Here is a 16,656-nt window from a genome sequence, read left to right as displayed (position 1 = left end):
GGTCACAACTGTGGCCGTTTTGTGGGCAAAGCTGTCGGGGTTAGTCTAGATGAGCTGAGCAGCTGGCATTAACCTGGCTGAGTTGAGCAGCTGGCAGTAACCTGGCTGAGTTGAGAGCTGGCAGTAACCTGGCTGCTTTCTGTCAAAGTGCTTTACAGGATTGTTCACGCAACCAGAGCTGCTGAAGCAGTAACCTCCCATGATGGTCAGGGATCAGCATCTCAGCACAGTACCACCTTCACGTAGTACAGCTGGAAGAGGGGATTGTCTTACACAGCTTCAAGCTTCCATGCAGGAGATGCTGATCTCCTGGCACTTGATGCTGGCAGACAAGCTCTTTTGCCCCTGTGTGTTCTGTGGTCTTGTGAGCTGATTTAATTCAGCCTCCAAAGAGCCCTTTCCCCACTCTAAACTGCATCTCCCAGAGGGAGCCAGAGCACAGGAATGTCAGTTTGCATTTCCAAAAAGTCCTTCAGGCACAGATCAGGCCTTAAGCACAAATATAGACTTAGCAATGTGATTAAAGGCTTTGTTCAATGGAGACCTGGGCTTGTAGCTAGTATATTTCAAGCAGACACACAGACATTCAGCATTTGTTGAGGGCTGTGCCAGCTGCAGGCTCTTTCATGATTTTTCATAGACCAGGGGCTTGTGGCATTGCTCATAAGCCGCCTTTATTCCCATTCTCAAATCCCAAATACCCATGCAGAAAAAGAAACATTGGTCACCCTGCAAAGCCAAATTAGAAAATATTTATATATTTTGAGCTTCCTTTAAAATGGGTTTTAGCAGCTATAAGCCAGGCCAGTAATCAGCATCACTATCACGGGAAAATTCTCCCACACACATCAGTGCTAGAATTGCTATTGACATATCACGTCCTACTGTTTATGGAATAGGGATAATGACTATCACTGAGCTGCCTTCCATGGCTGCCCTAAAGTAGCAACAACTACTAAATATCTTTTAAGTCCTTAACAATGGACTTAGGAGCCTAGTTTTAAATGCACCTATTTCCTAAATGTGAGGTTTGTATCTCAGTGCTTTTTCCTGGAAAGGCCACATCCTATGGGCCTTTCTCATGTGAGCAACACCAAACAGTCCTATGGCCTTAACCTTAAAATTGAACAGGTTTTCTGACAGCAGTGTGTTTGATGAAGCACACAGTGGATGTATTTACTGCAGATACATCTTTCCTGTTTGTTCTAAAAATCAGATTCTGTTCCTCATAACCAATAACCAAGGTCCATGGAACTACCAAGTTTATGTCAAAGCCGAGCTAAATTATTAACAGGCTTTGTGGTTTCAGGCAGGGCCTGGTTCTCATAAGTCAAAGTCTATTCAATGATGGCTCTGCAGTTCATAAATCACTGAATGTGAGAAATGGAAATACACTGTACTATGGTATTTGTAATTAGTTCAGGGTCTGTAGTGCCAAACCTCCAGAGCCCTCCAAAAGAGCATTTCAGGCTGCTTCTTAAAATAGTTCAGTGCAGAACTAGCCCAGGAAATGGAATACTGAAATTAAACAGATTGGGGAAGTCTGCAGCATATTTTTTTTTCACTCCAAATGATGGTTCATCAAAATGGAACCAGTTCATGGAAATGTATGTTTTAGCGAAGCTGCCCTGGGAAAGTTTAACAAGCCTAAAAGCGTTGGTCATTGTGGAGGGAGGAAACAGCTTGAGCCCAAGGAGTGAGCTGAATGCCTGCAAACAGCTACTGGCACTGGCTTTTTATCTTACTGCACCTTTATATTTAAGGGAAGGGAGTGGGGGAGCAGTATTCATAAGAGTTCGGTTACACAAAAAAAAAAAAAAATCTAAAATCTTGGGCGTAAAATCCAAAAGCTTCCTCCCTTCCTGGGTTGTACAAAGACCACAGCCCAGCCCAAGCTGCCCGGAGGGCATTGGGGTGCAGGCTCCAGACAGAAGGCTGCCCGAATACTTCCATGCACAGTGCTCTGGTCTTCCCTCCCTGACCGTGTATCTGACACTGTGTCTGCTCTCATGGACTCAGGAATAGCTCACAGAGCCTATGCTTCTGCTGTTTTCATTGAATATGCATGGTTAGATTAAAAACATTAATGTCCATCTGCATCTGGAATAGAAGGTTCTGCTAAGGTAGAACTGAGAAACTCTTCTTCTTCATTCTGCTGTCCTATAAAGATACTGGTTCACATATGCCTGACACAGTTCAGTTACTATTTTACTCTAACATGGATTTAGGACCTCATCTTCATATATTTCTTTTTTTAAAAAAACTTACTTCAGTGAATAAGTGAAACAGGAACATAAAAAGAAACAGGAATACTTGAAGAGCAGCTCCAGTCCTGAAAGTGAGGAGTTAAGTATGCTTCACTTCAATTACCTCAGTATTAGCAACTCTAAAAAAATCCCCAATGTTTGCAATATTTAATGAACCTCTGCAGTGATGTTATGGCCAAATATTATGAAGGAGTTACAAGGAAACTGCAGAGTTAATAGAACTGAATTGAAGCAAGGGTTTTCAAAAATGACTTAATCTGAGGCTTGAAAATTGAAAGAACTTTTATCCTTGTTGAAAAACTGCTGGCTTCCTTCACCCAAACATATTTATATAGATATTTAACTGATTTCACTAGTGAACAAGCTAATGTATTCTAGAACAATTTATTTTAAAATGTGAACTGTAAAATTATGCTACAAAGTTTATTAAACTTTCAGGTGTTACATTTTGACATACTCAGATCTTTCCTTTAACAATGACAGAATGCTACACAAAAATACTGCATTTCATCTGATGTAGGTCTTTATCTTTATCTGACAGATTATTGCTGGTTAAATTGTAGAGCTGACTTAAAGGCAGGACTCTTCAAGGGAGTGAGAAATTAAGGCTTCACCAAATGGTAATAAAGCTATTAAAAATGCAAACAGCAAACAGCTACACTGTACAGGTTAGACAGCTAATCCAAACTAGCAGTTTAAAAAAGCAGAGCAATTACACTTTTATTTAAATGCAAGGAATATGAGCAAGAATAGAATGAGGTGCCTTGTTTAAATGCATTCTTTTGAATATTTATTAGAAATAATACATGTAGTTAAGCCACTTATCTGATTTCAGTGAATAAGTAAAATGCAAAAGATCAATTTTCATAATTATACTAAAGAAGTCTGTCTTTCATAAAAATCTCATTAATAACACCATTATTACTGAAAAAATATCTCAGTATTATTATTGTTATTCTAATTATCAGCAAAATGCTACTGATAATGTTGTCATAAAATTCCTTTTTAGTATCCTATTAAGGAAGATAGACTAAGTAGTGGTTTAAGTTAAATTTGGATCCTAAGTGGCATTTAAAAAAAAAACTTCTTTGTGTATTTGGATAAAATACATTATGTGTATAATTACATAAATTACTTCAGGTTTAGCAAACAAGAGATATATAGATAATGCATGCATGCATATGTATTGTTGTGTCTATAGAACTATATAGCCAGCCCAGTAGGGAACACACTGAGGCATGCAAGCAAAGTAACAAAATGTTGCCCGAGGACAAAAATAATTTCTCAGCAAAATTTTAGCAAACAGCCATTTTCATTTATTTATTATTATCAGAGGGCCTGCCAATACTCACCATTTTTTCAGTGCCCACCTGAATTTATGAAATTGCTAAAGAGCTTGGGGTCCTCTAGAAATCAATGCTAGAAAGGGCACATTGTCTTACACAGGAAGGAAATTTTAGCTCCTCACATTCATTATCCAGCACACGTCAAAACTGGGCCAGTGTGGGCTGCAGTACAGAGGAGGGAGTGGGACGGGTTTGGGGAGCTGGAATCTGACAGTTCTTCATCTTTATGGCAGACAAGGACCTGGACAGCCAATGCAGCTAGAGAAGAAAATAATTTGTTCCTGCCATGTAATTCAAAATACGTGGTCTGGCACTGTGTCCAGGAGCTCCATGCATGGACCAGAGCTTCGGCACGTGAGTTCCCAGACAAATGGGACAGCTGGTTCCCCACCCGAAAAGCTGATTAATAAATAAGAGTTACAGTAGCCACCAAAGTCGATCAAAAACATGTACACAAGTCTCCTTGGAAGGTCCACAGTAGTGAAGAGCTTCCTGAAGCAGGAGGCACCTGGAGGATGAAGACACAGTTGGAAAAGTTGCACAAGTTTTCATGGGAAGGCAGTCTGCCACCCTGCTGCCCTCTCTGAGCTTTCACACCATACAAAAAGAAATATGCCACTGGCAGCATAGCAAACTTATAGCCCTTATGTCTGGGAAGATAGCGTTGTGAGACATGTTGGGGTTTCCTGTGCAATAGTTTTTCACTTGTTTAGATGGTTCTGGCAGTTTCTGGTTCTGCCTTCACAGCCGCAGTGACATAAATAACAGTGGAAATCAGGTTTTTTTGATGGCACAAGAAGAGGCCAGTGTCTGGGAGGCAATGAAAAGAGTAGGCTGAAGGACATTTTTCTGCCCAGATCTTGGCTATTAACGTATAAATGTCCTTACATGCATAAAACATACGGTGGACAGTGGTCAGGCAAATAGATATTTACCATAGTGCTAACTAAGCAATGGCTACAGGCACGATTAAGGAGGTTCTAAGCAAGAGTTCAAGGATTTTCCTGAACATGGTTAGAAACAAGTACATACCTAAGGAAATCACAGACTTGTTTTTCTGTTAAGACATGTCTTATTTTTTGTTAATTGGCATTATGTTCTGAAAAACTCCTGGCAAGTGAAATTTATTTGTCTCTGTAGCTTGACTCCTCCTCCTGATTTAAAACATTTAAAAAATTAAGTTAGCTAAGTAGAGAGAGTCAGGTAACTTTCAGAAACAACTTTCAGTGTATTGCAGTCACTGGATGCAGTAGAGATAGTTATACTTATCCTAATGTGTCACAGGTGGCATTTACCACTATGCATGAGTGTTAAAGCAAACAGAAACAGCTTTTATCACAGCAGAATGTCATGATCTGCACTTAGGGTTCAATCTTTACATCGACTATGTGGGCACAAATTGACATGCCTCAGAGAGTAGGATTGAGTTCTCCACTTATTTTAGAAAGTGTTCTAAAAATACAATCAATATAGGGGGTTGTAAAAATAACTTTATTCTTTTTTTTTTTTTACTTGCTAGGGAGAACTGTGCATAAATTATAGATTTATTTTCTTCTACTTGAGAATTATGTAAGTTATAGGAAAAGCTCAAAATAATTTAATGCGATCACTGTGCTCTTGCATCTGCGTGTCTCTAGTGATTTCTTTTTTCCTCCCTTTTTCTTTTCCACCCTTTCTCTTGTTCTCTCTCTTCCACTCTCTGTCTCTCGGTATCTTTCTCCGTGACTCATGCACACACACACATACACATGCTCTGCAGTAGCAAGGGCATATGCAGTAGGCAACCCCCAATTTTCCCACTTGAAAGTGTTCCTGTGGCTTCCAGTATGATTTTTCTCAGCTTTTATGTATAACCACCTCTGCAAGACAAATTGATTTCTGTTGATCTCTTGGGTGCACACTTAGCGCAGGTTTCACTTAGTCAATCACTGTCTCCATCCCACTGTTTGGATTTATTGTAGATACTTTATAAGCAGTGGCTAATTTTAAGAAAGAATACAAATAAAATAATAGTAAGAGAACATACTCTTCAAGACAAGAATTGTCTCTTTTTGTCTAGCACTATTTCTGCTACCATAACAAGGCAGACCATGATTAACCTGGGACACAAAAAGTCCTCACATTTGGACTAAATCCTGCAATTTTCCTGTCCAAAACCCCTCACTGGATTTTCTTAGTGAAACAGTTAAAACATATAGCAGCAAAGCTTCTGTCAGCAATCTGCTCGGGGCTCCTGGAGCTGTGTGTGCAGTTAAACCTGCTTTCACAAAACCAGTGGCCAAACTCATTCTATCCTGGGTGTGCTTGCACCCTCACAGTCCTTAACTATATGATCACGAAGCCCACCCCTCCTCTCAAAATCATACGGATTTTGTCTGCAAAGTTGGGCACACATGGCATTTTACAATATTCTTTTAGTCTAACCCAGCTACTTTAATTTACATGTCAGAAACTTTATTGCTGTAATCTTTCTTCTCTCGAACGTTTACGTTAACCAATTGATAAGCCTTGATGTGCTATGTACTTAGAGGAAAATCTTGTTTTCTTTTGGAGATGGTATTTTAGGAGTGTAAGTGCTTAGAAATGTCTTTTAACAAGTTAAGTGTCTTGTTTATGACTGTGTCTCCTACATAAAGTTGTACCTACTTCGCATTTTTCCTGTGACCAGTCCTTAAGCTGTTTTAAAGCTCACATTCACTCCTCTGTGTGACAGATCTTTTTCTTCTTTTTCTTCTCCTTTTCCTTTTCTTCTACTCACCCTCTTTCTTCCCCCTTTTCCTTTTCATTTTTCATATGAATTTGCACTTACTTGTTGCTGATTTGTAAGTCAAAATTATCTCAAAGAAGTTAAGGTGCTGAGGTATGTCCAAAGAAGGGCAGTGAAGCTAGTGAAGATTCTAGAGCACAAGTCCTATGAGGAGCAGCTGAGGGAACGGGGGTGGTTTAGCCAGGAGAGGAGGAGGCTGAGGGGAGACCTTATTGCTTTCTACAACTACCTGAAAGGAGGTTGCAGGCAGGTGGAGGTCAGCTTCTCCCAAGTAACAACCAATAGGACAAGAGGAGATGGACTCAAGTTGCACTAGGGAAGGTTTAGGTTGGATATTAGGAAAATCTTCACTGAAAGGGTTGTCAAGCATTGGGACAGGCTGCCCTGGGAGGTGGTGGAGTCACCATCCTTGGAGGTATCTAAAAGACATGTAGATGCAATGCTTAGGGACATGGTTCATGGTTTAGTGGTGGACTTGCTGTTAGGTCAACAGTTGGACTCGCTGATATTAAGGGTCTTTTCCAACCTAAATGATTCTATGGTTCAGTAAGTCAGTAAAAATAATTTGAAAAAATACTTTCCCAGAAAAATACCTGGAATATATGTGTGCATTAAAATGTTACCTTTTCACATTTTAATGAGCACAAACACAGAAATAATATTTATAACAGATATTCATTCATCCTACAGTGAGCTCCTGAAACATCATCCCTTGTGCAGCTCCTTAAGACTACTTATATGCATGAAAAATCAAATTTGGACACTTAGACACTTTTGAAGACTTGAAACAAAACATTAGTGAAATAATTGCTGAATCTAGGAAATTACTGTGAAGTGATACATGATGCATAATATCTGTCAGTGTTACTAAAAGTGAAGATGCTTTGGGCCAGATCGTGGCCAGCCACCGAGCACTGCAGGAGACAAAGAGCAGGCTTCAGCAGCCAGATAACATTTTTCTTGCTTAAATTTGTCTGTCTGTGCTATACTGTTGACCTGGCTACTGTATCCTCTTCCCAGAATAGAGGATAAGGAAAAATAAGATTTTGTTGTTACTTTATGTTGGAAATCACTGGATGTTAGGCTCAGACTAAAAAGGCTACTCCAGTCAGTGTAAGTCAGGGCAGATTCATGACTGCTCCTGCTTTGCTTCAGGGAGCAAAACCAGCCCTTGGGAATATGAACAGAGCACCTTGGATGCAGAAAAAGAAGCACTCACTTTGAAAAACACATCAGGGAGTATTTGACAAATTACCCATTGAAAGTTACAGGGAAACAGTGTCCATTAGTGCTCTCCAAGCAGTCCTTAGATGCACCTGTAATTCTTTCTCCACCTGTATTGCCATGAGCCACAACACTTGTTTCCTTCAGTTTATAAATGGGATGTAACCTTTTAATTCCAAATCTCTTATTTTCTCTGTTATATATTTCAGGTTCTCCGCAACAGTTCCTATAAATGTCAGCACAGCTCCATATGTAATTTATCTTCACTCATAGCTGTTGTTAACATAACATGCAGAAAAACATATACCCTGTCTCTACAGGCCCTCCACCCCAATTTCTGTCCTGATATTGGAGGTGTGTTATGACTTTTACTACTATTTGGCACTTTAGGAAAAGGGTATGTTTATAATTTCGACAATTCATATGCTTAGATTTAAAGTGTATTTTCTGTCTCCAAGTAGGAAGGCAAATAACCCTTATCAGTCACTACTTATTAAATAAAATTGTAGCTAGTAAACAGCTGAATTTAGCCATTTTTAAGTCCAGCCATTCAGTGTAGCACTCCCATCCAGAAGACATTTACCATTAATAAAAATTACAAAAACGAAGGGTATATGGGAAGGGGAGAGGACAGAATGATTCATAGGGAGAGTCATGGCCTCTGCAGAGCTGTTCTTTATTTCACAACACAATCTGCACTGTAATGCTGTCTGCTCAAAAAACAGTGTAAAAGGGTCTGTTATTTCACCCCTCATTTACATGGTAAGAGCGTGTAGTGATCCCCAACTGCTGAAGAAAGAAAATACAGTAGCCCGTGCTCCTAATTTGACCCCTTTCTTTATGAAAACGCATGTTACTGTAAACATTAACTCTGGCTAACAGTCCTCAAAAACACTGCCCTTTATCATTGTTGTGACAAACATCAGCCTGCCTTGACTGTGAGATTTGCCCTCACTTAATGGTCCATGGCTCTCCTAAAGCTTCCTCTCGCCAGGCCGGTGTAGCTGGCTAGCTGACCCAGCGCGTACATAACTGCTGCATGGATGTACTTGTGGCATGTCATTTTCATTGGCTTGGGACTCCTCATATCATCAGGACTCCTGAGGAAACATGGTTCTTTTGGCTGCATAAACTTCATGAATTCAGGGAATGATTAAGGCTGTAAGGCCACCTGGTCCAGCTCTTCTGCTCAAGCAGGGACACCTAGAGTCAGCTGCCTAGGACCGTGCCTGGGCAACTGGCGTATCTCCAAGGGTGGTGGCTCCACAACCTCCCGGTGCAACCTGTGTCAGTGCTTCATCATCCTCACAGTACAGTCTTTTCTTACATTCAAAAGGAGCCTCCTGTGTTTCAAATTGTGCCCACCACCTCTTGTCCTGTCCCTGGGCACCACTTAAAAGAGCCTGACTCCACCCTCTTTGCACCTTCCCTTCAGGTAGTTATATACATTGATAAGATCCTCCCCTGAGGCTTCTCTTCTCCAGGGTGGACAGTCCCGGCTCTCCCAGTCTGTCCTTGTATGGGAGCTGCTCCAGTCACACAATCATCTTCATGGTCCTTCACTGGAATTCCTCCAATATGTCCATGTTTCTCTTGTACTGGGGAGCCCAGAACTCCCTTTGTGGCCTCACCAGTGATGAGTAGAGAAGAATGACCAACTCCAGCTTGCTGGCAATACTTGTTAATGCAACCCAAGACAACATTAACCTTCTCTGTGACAAGAACACATTGCTGGCTCAAGTTCGACCTGGTGTCCCCCAGGACTCCCAGGACCTTTTCTGCGGAGCTGCTTTCCAGCTGGGCAGCCCCCAGCATGTACTGGCACCTGGGGTTGTTCCTCCCCAGGTGCAGGATTTTGCAATTCCCCTTGTTGAATTTCATGAGGTTCCTGTCAGCCCATTTCTCCAGCCTGTCAAGGTCGCTCCATATGGCAGCACAACCCTCTGGCATAACAGCCACTCTTCCCAGTTTTGCATCATCTGCAAATTTGCTGAGGGTGAAATCTGCCCCATCATCCAGATCATTAATGAAGATATTAATCAGGATTGGACCCCTGGGGTATGCTGCAAGTCCAACTAGACTTCATGAGACTGACACTCACCCTCTGGACACAGCCATTCAGCCAGTTTTCAATCCACTGCACTACCTACACATCCAGCCCATAATTCAAAACCTTCTTCATGTTGATTTTATGGGGGAAAGCGTCAAAAGTCTTGCTGAAGTCCAGATGACAATATCCACTGCTGTCCTCTCATCTACCAAGCCAGTCATTTCAGCACAGAAGGTAAACAGGTTGGTCAAGTATAACTTCTCTTTGGTGAACCCATGCTGACTACTCCTGATGATTTGCTTGTCCTTCACATACCACGAAATGGTTTCCGGGATGGTTCCATTACCTTCCAAGGGGTCAAGTTGAGGCTGATCAGTCTGTAGTTCCCTGGCTTTTCCTTCTTGCCTTTCTTAAAGATTGAAGTGTTATTTGCTTTTCTCCAGTCTTTGGGTACATCTCCCAACCACCATGATTGATCAGAGATCAGTTGAGAGTGGCCTCGCAATGAGAGCTGCCAGGTCCCTTAGCACTATACAGGATACAGGTGCATCCCATCAGGACCCATGGACTTATGTATGTCCAGTTTAAGTACTCCATGACCTGATCCTCTTCCACCATGGGTACATCTTTCTTGCTCCAATCTTTCCCCTTGGTCTCTGGGATCTGTGATTCCTGAAGGTCAGTCTTGCTAGTAAAGACTGAGGCAGAGATGGGATGTGATACCTCATGTCCTACATAACTAGGTCCCCCATCTCCTTCAGCAGTGGGCCGATCTTTTCCTTAGACCTTCCTTCTGTCACCTATGTACTTATAGAAGTCCTGTGGTCTTTGACATCTCTTACCACATTCAGTTCTGGTAAATTTGACTGTGAGTCTTTTCCACTGAATTCTGGGAAAACACATTGAATTTCTGCAGCATAGGGGATAACTGTGATGAAGTGTTAGAAGGCCATCAATGTCCAGGGGATGGTACTCGTTTCTCTAACTGCTGAACAGGCTGAGCATCAGCTGAAGAGAAAGTGCTACCCAAGCACTGTGGCAGGATTGTCAGCCTGGGCTGAAAGCACCGTCAAACTCAGGCAACAGCCTGTGGGGGTAGATGGGAGGGATATTAAGAGTGTAGGAGCTGGGTTTAACTCTGCAACAAATGCTGTGTCTGCACTAGAAGTCTAGTTTTACTTCCAGAACATGGTCACCCTGACATCTTTACCGCACACGTGTTAGTTCACCCTCAAATCCCTTCTCTAGTAAGTCACTTGTTTCCCTGTGGAGGGAAACCTGAGCACAGCTTGCTGAAGGACACACACCAAATAAACCATGTTGCTGTGGGATGCACCAACTGCAGCTTGTTCTGCCTTCAGTCATCCTGTAAAGCTCTCCCAGAGGTCCTTGCATGACCTGGCATCCACCTGCCACCACGTGCTCTCCCGTGTTACACAGCACCCACTGTCAGCACCATGGTAGGGAACCCCTCTGCAGCAGGCTCTGACTCAGCACCTCATAATTTCAGCCACTTTACACTGGAAGTCCACAAAAGTTTGTGAAGAGTGATGTCTCAGAGCCACTGGGGGCCTGGCAAACACCTGGATTAGGCTATTGCAGACAGCATTATCCCAGAGCAGGGGGACACACCAGCCAGCCGCACATCATGCAAGGGTCCCAAGGTGTCTCCCCAGTGCAATCCCCAGAAGGTGTGGATGTAGTGTAAAACATAGCCTCTGTTTCTGTGTATTTTATTTTACACTATTTTTCTTATTGAAAACAAATACAACTTTAAGAAGAAGAACAACCACAAAAGTATCACCAAAGAGAGCTGACACATTTTCCTGTAAATAAACAAGGGGCAGGCATCTACGGTGGAGCACTGCAATTGCAGGCACTCAGCATTAAACAAAGAGACGTGGACCCACCCAGCTAGGTGCCATGTGAGATCCCTGTGAATTCAGCGGAGGGAAGAGAGCTACCCACCAAAGACTGTGTGCTGCAAAGGCAGCCACCCAGAGCTGCGGCAGAAGCAGCGGTGTGACCGACAATGTCTGACAAAAGGCAACGAGGAGGCCTCCTTTGGCTCACACCACATGAAGAAAAAATGAAGCAACAAATTCACACATATTCAGGCTGAAGAGCAGGTGAAAGCACTCTCTCTCCCTTTTCCACAGTGCTGCCACAGGGATCAGAGACCCTGACAAGGTCTGAACCTATAGCACCCACAAGGTAGCCCCCTAATATTGCATCTTTGGGTCACCTCAATGGGCACATTCTTTACCCATCTTGCTGACACTGGAAGGAGTACTACCACATGGTTCCCAGCAAGAGGGTAGACAAGAAAGTGAAGGACTTCAGCTTCATGTTTAGGCTCTCATTGAGGAGTAGATAGTCCCGGCAAAAATATTTTGGTTTATTTTTGAGGGAAAAGAATTCCTTTTCCAAGACTTAGGTGGCATTTATATCCCTTTGAATGCATTTAGGTCCTAATGTATCTCAGGCAAGAGATTAGTCATCAGTTTCTAGGCTCAGGGTTTCTAAAGGTGTTTGCAAGCTAACTTTGGGCACCTAACAAACTCAGGGTGAACAGTGAGGCACCCAGTGTTTTGGGCAGTTACTGAGGAGTAGAGAAAAAATAGCCTTGGACACCCCAAGGCATTGTCTTAGCGTTAGATTTCCCATTTCCTTTCTGTATAAAGAGAGAGGTTTCCTACTTATGAACTAAAAAGATGCATTGCAGGTTTTTTTTATCCTGGATAAGTCGTCAACAAGTTTATACAAATATGGAAGGGAAGACAAATGCACTCTGTATCAAGGTCACAGTAAGTGGTACCATAATTTCAAAAGAGTTGACAATTTTAATGTGTTTTATAATGCTACTAAGAAGTTTTCCTAAATATGTAGCTCCTACTAATATTGTGTTATGCTACTCATGTACAATAATGCCAAAGACCCTATAAAGGCCTAGGAAGAATATAAAAATTAAAATACCCATGAGTCAGATTTTCCACCTGTGCAGACCTTTGGATGTTAATGGAGTTTCACAAGCTGTAATGCAGAAGATTATTAGACCTGGTCATATTTTCAAGTCAACATACCAGAAAAAAATATAGTCACTGAGGTGAGGCTGCTGACTAATACATTTTCTTGAAACTTTAAAGTGATACAACTTTGAAAACTAGGCTGCTTAGCAGAAATCAAAACATAATGGGAGGACTTCAGGAGCAACAACTGAGGAAAGCAAAAACTGAATTTTTATCTAAACTCAGATTTTAAATATGTAGATTAATTTAAAATCTAAACTCTCCTTTTCTGCTGATTTTTCACAAACACACAGGAAAGCAAAATACTCTTTATTTTTCCTGTATATAATTCAGGCTCATGGATGTAGTATATCTCAGATGGCAAGACCACTTGGCCTCTCAGTTTTTCCCAGAAGCAGTTTCACAGTAAGACCTAGTGTGCTGGGCCAAAGAAGTATCCCATTCACCTTTAAACCACAGAAATCTCAGGAGTAGCATCAAGTTTTCTTCCTTTGTATCCTGTGTTATTTAAGGCCCCTTCTAAAATCCTGAATAAACTGTAAAATGAAGCCATGCTTCATCTGCCTTCCAGAACCTGCTGGACGCTCACCAGCTTGTGTACAAATGCAAAGTTGGAATACCAATTGCAGCCTCTGAGGAAGACAGTCATGAGGAGGTAGCTGCCAGGCTTAGGCTGGACCCTAGGCACTCTTTTTGGCATCAGGCTAGCACTGACGCTTCAGTTCTTGAGGCCTCTGCAATGGATCCTCATCCCTGTACTCATTTGACTTATCGATGCAGGGTTATCACCAGTAAACCACAAGTCTACGTTTTAATGAGGGCCATTACTGGTAGATTTTCTTTCTTGGACATATATGGGAATATACCACTATTAGTTTAGCCCATATCCTGTTATTTCCCTGCATGCCCCAGTTTTGAGCACCGTGACCTGAAATGTCTCCCTAGCCCATCTCCACAGAGGGAGCAGACATTATTCCTGCTCCCTCAGAAAAAGGCACATTACAGTTGTCTTCTACACATACCCACTTTTCCATCTGTTATGCTGAATTTGTCTCCAGTAGCATCCTGTAACAGCTCAACAGACCATGCAGTATCTTGACTACTTAAAGAAACTTCCCTCTCTCCCTGATCGTTGGCTTCCTCAGCCAAATTCACCTATTGCCTTCCTTTCTGGGCAGCAGAGAAAGAGAAAGCTGTGCCGACAGTACCCACGAGAGGACCATGTGCCTGTCCTTGTGAGATTCTGAATTTGTTGCTGCCTCTTATTCACTTGTCATTATCACAGCAGAAGAGTCTTGTGGAGTTGCTCCTCATGGTCGCAACTAGAACAGTGATGGGAAGGTGCTTGCAGGGATCTAACTGTGTCTTTCTGAGACTGGAAAACATAGAGGGACCCACAGTGGGTGGCAAATGTTTGTGGCAAGCTCCACAGCTGCAAGCCAGCATCAGGCTTCTGAGGGCGTGAGTCACAAGTCCTTCCAAAATAGGGTGAATTTTGCTGTGGTCACCTCAACATCTTCTTTCTCTGGCGTGGGATTCCACACTGTTATTCCTATTGTCTGTCCATAAACTGGAGACTATACCCAATGTAACTCAGTTTGTGAATATATTAATATATGGTTTTAGTTCAGGAGGGAGTGCAGTGAGGAACAGCACCATGGAGCAAAGATCCTACCGAGCACCAAGCAAAGCCTTGGCAGCTCTGCGTTTATACAAAAACTGTGTGGGCACCATTTTCATAACCATGAATTCCGTCAGAATCCCTCCCAAGAGGCTTGAGGAGCAAATAAAGATCTGGTCAGGCCATTCAGAGGGAGGATTTACATACAGATGTCACATGCAATGACTTGCATTAGTAGATGCCATTGTTGTGGGTTTATATGATCATATTTTATACTTTATATTATAAAATTTATAAAATTTATTAGTATTTCAATGACTCAAAATGTGAAAGATGTGCCAGAAAAAGTCCAAAGGAGTCACAATGTGCTCCTTCCCCAGAACAACATGAATACTGAATTGGAAGGGAAAAGGAGCATTGGGACCATGGATCTAAAAAGAAAGCCACATGATGAGCCCTATCAATGAGGCACTGACTGCTTTCTCAGCTGTTCCTCCTTATTCCTCTTAAAATGGAGGAGAATTAGGAAAAAACACAAAGTATTTAAGCATCTGGGAAATAATATTCCTAATAAAAAGGCCAATCTGGAAGACTTAGTATAGGTGTTCATGAAGAAGGAAGATAAAACAGATACTGGGTCTGACATCCGCTGGAGGGCGGAGAAGGAAGGAGACAACAGGGGCAACAGGTGGAAGCAGACATGGCCATTGGCAACAGCGTTATATTCTGACAGTTTCCAAGGTTATAACATTCAGTTTTGTTCTCACTGGCAATAACTCAGTCATCTTCACACAAAAAGAATGTATTTTGATGAAAAATGCCTTGCATGACAATCATTCTGACCAGCCTCAGCAAGGAGGTTAGGGAAAAGGCAGGAGCCAAGTGATGTAGATCCTTGAAGGCACATAGAAAAGCTTTGACCTCATAGGTGACAGACAGGTCATGGGGCAAGATGTGGACTGAAGAATGGGTCACATAGGTGAAGCAACTGTGAGAGAGGAGCTTCAGAAAACACAAAATACATGACTATCAGAGTAATAGGCATGTAATACATGAAAAGAAAACATCGTAGTATGGAGTAGAATATCACGTTATTGGAAAAGGCTGTTTTAGTCTCAGAAAACATAAACAAGTGGGACTATAAGAAATACAGTGGTGTTTGTTGAAAATATGAGCCATTAAAAGGTGAACGAGGTGGTGAGACCAAGCCACATTTCTAGGGATCCCCAGCATGTGGCAGAGATACAAAGATGCTCCTGCAGCCCAGTAAAAGTGACTGATGGGCTGCAATAGAGACTGCTGGGGGGATGGGGGGTACTTAGCTGAAAGAAGTGTCAGCATTCTGTCATGCAGCAGATGTCAGGAGAACTGAAGTTGATCCTCAGAATACATTTTAAGATAACAGAAAAAGCAGTGATTATGCAGGTATATTAAAGAACAAGGATAGCAGAAAGTTCTGAACTGTTTTGTTCTTTTTCTGCCTGAGAACAGAGCAAAGAGGTATTTGAGATTTAATATTAAATTTGTCCTAAGCTTGTGTCTTCACATCGTAGAGTCGTAAGAACAGCACATCAGAAAAAAAAAAAGTTAAAATCTGAAATACTCATTATAGCCTCTGACTCAAAAAAATCGTCTCTTTTTCTGAGGAAATCAAGGGCCTGGGAATCTTGAACTTCCCATATTACATATTAAGCCTGAGCTGGGTAGGCTTGCGCTTGCCTACAAAGAAAATGAGATTCTATTTCCCAGTGAGAAAGCAGAAATTAATTCATAATTCCACCTCTCTATTTATTAGTTCCATTCACCAGTAATGGACAAGAAACAACTCCATGTGACTTGGGGGTCTAATTACTCTGAGAGAGCAACAAGCATGAACAGTGAAGGCACAGATCCGACATGGAATAGGCTGAAATTGACTGAAATATGTTCATGGTAAGTATTTCTTGAATACTTACAAATAACAAGAAAATACAAAAAAACCTAAGCTGTTCCAATCAGCTTGTTAAATAAGAATAGCCCATCATTTGGTGAACGTACCGTTTGCCATCAACTGTTTGTCCGTCCCTCCCACGGATGGGAGAGAACGCGGGCTGAGTGGACAGATGTTTCTTTCTGCTAACTTTGACAACACTTGGGTCCATAGTCCTTGACCAGAGGAACTAATTAAGTAATAAAATCAGCTCTTTGTAAAACAGGAAGAAAGAAAGGGTGGAACCACTGAAGAACTCAAGGCACTGATTAACTCACAAGTGTTTCCTGTATAATGCAAATCATTAATGCTTAATGGTCTCTGAGAGTAATAAACCAGAACCGTAAGTATAACAACAATATCATGAATCATATATGAATCCT

General features: G+C 41.8%; 1 protein-coding gene across 1 annotated transcript in view; it reads right to left on the bottom strand.

Moving 5' to 3' along the window:
* Positions 1 to 16,656, bottom strand: part of LOC308059118 (uncharacterized protein) — a 473,234-nt gene that overhangs the window by 12,961 nt on the left and 443,617 nt on the right. The window lies entirely within an intron of this gene.

The sequence above is a fragment of the Falco punctatus genome (genome assembly GCF_963210335.1).
Source record: "Falco punctatus genome assembly, chromosome: 2".
Classification (NCBI taxonomy): Eukaryota; Metazoa; Chordata; class Aves; order Falconiformes; family Falconidae; genus Falco; species Falco punctatus.
The sequence above is the reverse complement of the archived record's forward strand: the minus strand, read 5'-3'. Positions and strand labels throughout refer to the sequence as shown.